We start from the raw sequence: 5,729 nt of genomic DNA, 5'->3' as shown, positions 1-5,729 counted from the left end.
CAGGGTTTGGGGGTGATTTTGGGGTGGTTTTGGGGTGAATTTGGGGGGGTTTGGGTACCTTGGTGGGCCAAGCTTCATGAAGCAAACCCACGTGGGATTTTGGGGGGTTTTGGGGTGAATTTGGGGGGTTTTGAGTACCTTGGTGGGCCCATTCCTGTGGTTCACCACAAGAAGAGTTTGGAGTGGATTTTGGTGGGGTTTTGGGGTGAATTTGGGGGGTTTTGGGTACCTTGGTGGGTCCATTCCCGTGGATCACCACGGGCAGGGTTTTTGGGGTAATTTTGGGGTGAATTTGGAGGGTTTTGGGTACCTTGGTGGGTCCATTTCCATGGATCACCACGGGCAGGGTTTGGGGGTGATTTTGGGGTGGTTTTGGGGTGAATTTGGGGGGTTTTGGGTACCTTGGTGGGTCCATTCCCATGGATCACCACGGGCAGGATTTTTGGGGTGATTTTGGGGTGAATTCTGGGGGTTTTGGGTACCTTGGTGGGTCCATTCCCGTGGATCACCACGGGCAGGGTTTGGGGGTGATTTTGGGGTGAATTTGGGGGGTTTTGGGTACCTTGGTGGGTCCATTTTTATGGATCAGCCCCAGGAGGTTTTTTGGGGTGATTTTGGGGTGAATTCTGGGGGTTTTGGGTACCTTGGTGGGTCCATTTTTATGGATCACCACAGGCAGGGTTTTGGGGTGATTTTGGGGTGAATTTGGGGGGTTTTGGGTACCTTGGTGGGTCCATTTTTATGTCTCAGCCCCAGGAAGAGTTTTGGGGTGATTTTGGGGTGAATTTGGGGTGAATTCTCAGGGTTTTGGGTACCTTGGTGGGTCCATTCCCATGGATCACCACGGGCAGGGTTTGGGGGTGATTTTGGGGTGAATTTGGAGGGTTTTGGGTACCTTGGTGGGTCCATTTTTATGTCTCAGCCCCAGGAAGAGTTTTGGGGTGATTTTGGGGTGAATTTGGGGTGAATTCTCAGGGTTTTGGGTACCTTGGTGGGCCTATTCCCATGGATCACCACGGGCAGGGTTTGAGGGTGATTTTGGGGTGAATTCTGGGGGTTTTGGGTACCTTGGTGGGTCCATTTCCATGGATCACCACGGGCAGGGTTTGGGGGTGATTTTGGGGTGGTTTTGGGGTGAATTTGGAAGGTTTTGGGTACCTTGGTGGGCCCATTTTTATGGATCAGCCCCAGGAGGCTTTTTGGGGTGAATTTGGGGTGAATTTGGGGGGTTTTGGGTACCTTGGTGGGCCCATTCCCATGGATCACCACGGGCAGGGTTTGGGGGTGATTTTGGGGTGATTTTGGGGTGATTTTGGGGTGAATTCTGGGGGTTTTGGGTACCTTTGTGGGCCCATTCCCATGGATCACCACGGGCAGGGTTTCGTATCTCACGTTCCGCACTCGGTTCCCGCCCGGCTCGAATTTGATCACGACCTCATCTGGGGTTTTTTGGGGTAAAAGGGCTTAGAGCCCCCCAAACCCCCAAACCTCCCCAAGAACCCCCAAATCCTCCCCTGAACACCCAAACCCACCCAGGACCCTCCAATCCCCCCCACAGGACCCTCCTAAACTCACCCAGGACCCCCAAATCCCTTCCAGGACCCCTCAAACCCACTCAAGACTCCCAGATCCTTCCAGGACCCCCAAACCCACTCAGGACCCCCCAAACCCTCCCCAGGACTCCCCCAAATCCCTTCCAGGACCCCCAAATCCCTTCCAGGACCCCCAAACCTCCCCAGGAACCCCCAAATCCTCCCCTGAACACCCAAATCCCTCCAGGAGACCCCCAAACCCACCCAGGACCCCCCAAATCCCTTCCAGGACCCCCCAGATCCCTTCCAGGACCCCCCAAACCCACCCAGGACCCCCAAATCCCTTCCAGGACCCCCAAACCCACCCAGGATCCCCCAAATCCCCTTCCAGGACCCCCAAATCCCTTCCAGGACCCCCAAACCCCTCAAACCCCCCAGATGCCTTCCAGGATCCCCAAAACCCATCTCAGGACCCCCAGATCCCTTCCAGGATCCCCCAAACCCCTCAACCCCCCCCAAATCCACCCAGGACCCCCAAACCCACCCAGGACCCCCAAATCCCTTCCAGGATCCCCAAATCTCTTCCAGGACCCCCAAACCTCCCCAGAAACCCCCAAATCCTCCCCTGAACACCCAAATCCTCCAGGAGCCCCTCCAAACCACCCAGAACCCTCCAATCCCCCATAGGACCCCCTAAACTCACCCAGGACCCCCAAACCCCTCAAATCCCTCCAGATCCTTCCAGGACACCCTAAACCCACTGAGGACCCCCAAATCCTTTCCAGGACCCCCAAATCCCTTCCAGGATCCCCAAACCCCTCAGGACCCCCAAACCCACCCAGGACCCCCAAATCCCTTCCAGGATCCCCCAAACACCTCAACCCCCCAGATCCCTTCCAGGACCCCCAAACCCACCCAGGACCCCCAAATCCCTTCCAGGACCCCCAAATCCCTTCCAGGACCCCCAAACCCTCCCAGGACCCCCAAACCCACTCAGGACCCCCCAAATCCCTTCCAGGACCCCCAAACCCACCCAGGACCCCCTCAAAACCCACCCGGGACCCCCAAATCCCTTCCAGGACCCCCAAACCCTCAAACCCCCAGATCCCTTCCAGGACCCCCAAATCCCTTCCAAACCCCCCAACCCACCCAGATCCCTTCCAGGACCCCCAAATCCTTCCAACCCCCTAAACCCACCCAGATCCTTCCAGGACCCCCAAATCCTTCCAACCCCCCAAACCCACCCAGGGACCCCCAAATCCCTTCCAGGACCCCCAAATCCCTTCCAAACCCCTCAAACCTCCCAAGACCCCCAGACCCACCCAGGGCCCCGTTGAGGTTCTGGAAAATTTGGGAATGGTGATCCAGGGCCAGGCCCAGCTCGTCCTGGGGAGGAACAAAAAGGGGGATTTGGGGGTCCCTGAGAAAATTGGGGGCCTGGAGAGTTTTGGGAGGAAAAGAAGGAAAAGGAGGTTTGGGGTCCCTGGGGAAAAAGGGGTTTGGAGGTCCCCTGATAAATTGGGGGTCATGGGTGGGTCTAGGGTGGAGAAAAGGGTTTGGGGGTCCCTGGGGGGTTTTGGGGGGTCCCTGAGGGTTTGGGGGTCCCTGGGGGCTTGGGGGTCCCTGGGGGTTGGGGGTCCCTGGGGATTTTGGGGGTCCCTGGGGGTTTGGGGTCCCTGGGGTTTTGGGGGTCCCTGGGGGGTTTAGCCCTGGGGTTTGGGGGTCTCTGGGGGTATTTTGGGGGATTTTGGGGTCTCACCACTGATTTGGGGTCCCGGGAGGTTTTGGGGTTCTTGGGGCTTTGGGGTGGATTTTGGGGTCTCACCCACCCTGATCTGGGGTCTCAGGAGGGTTTTGGGGGTGTCCCTGGGGGTTTTTGGGGTGGATTTTGGGGTCTCACCCACCTGATCTGGGGTCCCAGGAGGTTTGGGGCCCTGGGGTTTTTTGGGGGTTCTCACCCACCCTGATCTGGGAGGCTTCCTGGGGGTTTTTGGGGGTCCACTGGGGGGGGTTTTTGGGGGTGGATTTTGGGGGTCTCATCCACCCTGATCTGGGGATCCCTGGGGAGGTGGGGTCCCTGGGGGTTTCTGGGGATTTTGGGGTCTCACCCACCCTGATCTGGGGGTTCCAGGAGGGTTTGGGGGTGTCCCTGGGGGTTTTTTGGGGAGGTCTCACCCACCCTGATCTGGGGGTCCCAGGGAGGTTTTTGGGGGTGTCCCTGGGATGGTTTTGGGGTGGATTTTGGGGGTCTCACCCACCCTGATCTGGGGGTTCCTGGGGGTTTTGGAGGTCCCTGGGGGATTTTGGGGGATTTTGGGGTCTCACCCACCCTGATCTGGGGGTCCCAGGAAGGTTTTGGGGGTCCCTGGGGGCTTTTGGGGTCCCTGGGGGTTTTTTTGGGGGGGATTTTGGGGGTCCCACCCACCCTGATCTGGGGGTCCCAGGAGAGTTTTGGGGGGGTCCCTGGGAGGGTTTTTTGGGGGTCTTACCCACCCTGATCTGGGGGTCCCAGGAGGGTTTTGGGGGTCCCTGGGGGTTTTTGGGGGTGGATTTTGGGGTCTCACCCACCCTGATCTGGGGGGTCCCAGGAGGGTTTTGGGGGGTTTTGGGGGTCTCACCCACCCTGATCTCGGGGTCTCAGGAGGGTTTTGGGGTCCCTGGGGGTTTTCTGGGGGATTTTGGGGGGGCTCACCCACCCTGATCTGGGGGTCCAGGTACAGGTGGGTGTAGAACAATTGATCGTCGTCGTCGTCCCGAAAGTGCCACCGTTCCACCAGACCCCACAGGGCGGGGGCATAACCAATAAACCCTACAGAGCACCCCAGAAACTCAGAGACCCCAAAACCTGCCTAAATATCCCCCAAAATACCCCAAAAGACCCCAAAATCAGCACCAAAATACCCCAAAATACCTCAAATCCACCCCAACCCCCCCCGTTCCACCAACCCCCACAGGGCGGGGGCGTAGCCAATGAACCCTAAAAGGGACCCCAAAACCTCAGAGACCCCAAAACCCACCCCAAAATACCCCAAAATCAACCCCAAACCCACCCCCGTTCCACCAACCCCCACAGGGCGGGGGTGTAGCCAATGAACCCTAAAAGGGACCCCAAAATCTCAGAGACCCCAAAACCACTCAAATCTACCCCAAAATTCCCCAAAATCAACCCCAAACTCCCCCAAATCCACCCCAAACCCCCTATTCCACCAACCCCCACGGGAGGCGTAGCCAATAAACCCTACAGGGCACCCCAGAAACTCAGAGACCCCAAAACCACCCCAAAATACCCCTGAGATCCCCCTGGGAACCCCCAAACCCCCCCATTCCACCAACCCCCACAGGGCGGGGGCGTAGCCAATGAACCCTAAAAGGGACCCCAAAACCTCAGAGACCCCAAAACCACTCAAATCTACCCCAAAATCCCCCAAAATCAACCCCAAAATACCCCAAAATCAACCCCTGTTCCACCAACCCCCACAGGGCAGGGCCGTAGCCAATAAATCCTATATGGGACCCCAAAACCTCAGAGACCCCAAATCCACTTAAATCTACCCCAAAATACCCCAAAATCAGCCCCAAAATACCCCAAAATCAACCCCAAACTCCCCCAAATCCACCCCAACCCCCCCCTGTTCCACCAGACCCCACAGGGAGGGGGAGTAGCCAATGAACCCTAAAAGGGGACCCCAAAACCTCAGAGACCCCAAAACCCAACTCAAACCACCCCAAAAGACCCCAAAATCAGCACCAAAATACCCCAAAATACCCCAAATCCACCCCAACCCCCCCCGTTCCACCAACCCCACAGGGGGGCGTAGCCAATAAACCCTAAAAGAGGACCCCAAAACCTCAGAGACCCCAAATCCATTCAAATCCATCCCAAAATACCCCAAAATCAACCCCAAAATACCCCAAACCCCCCCCGTTCCACCAACCCCCACAGGGCGGGGGCGTAGCCAATAAACCCTAAAAGGGACCCCAAAACCTCAGAGACCCCAAAACCACCCCAAAATACCCCAAAATATCCCCCAAATCCACCCTGAGATCCCCCAAACCCCCCCTGTTCCACCAACCCCCACAGGGCAGGGGCGTAGCCAATGAACCCTAAAAGGGACCCTAAAACCTCAGAGACCCCAAAACCCACCCCAAAATACCCCAAAAGACCCCAAAATCAACCCCAAACTCCCCCAAACCCAC

The 5,729-nt window shown here is 57.5% G+C and overlaps 1 long non-coding RNA gene across 1 annotated transcript; it reads right to left on the bottom strand.

Moving 5' to 3' along the window:
• Positions 1 to 1,321: 1,321 nt before the first annotated feature.
• LOC126637612 (uncharacterized) lies at positions 1,322 to 4,376 on the bottom strand. Its single transcript, XR_007628383.1, has 3 exons — positions 4,229 to 4,376; positions 2,855 to 2,918; positions 1,322 to 1,439 (listed from the first exon to the last, which is right to left on the bottom strand). It is a non-coding gene; the product is annotated as an uncharacterized LOC126637612 (long non-coding RNA).
• Positions 4,377 to 5,729: the final 1,353 nt, after the last annotated feature.

This window comes from Myiozetetes cayanensis, unplaced genomic scaffold (assembly GCF_022539395.1).
Source record: "Myiozetetes cayanensis isolate MyiCay16 unplaced genomic scaffold, myiCay2020 scf1533, whole genome shotgun sequence".
NCBI lineage: Eukaryota > Metazoa > Chordata > Aves > Passeriformes > Tyrannidae > Myiozetetes > Myiozetetes cayanensis.
The sequence above is the reverse complement of the archived record's forward strand: the minus strand, read 5'-3'. Positions and strand labels throughout refer to the sequence as shown.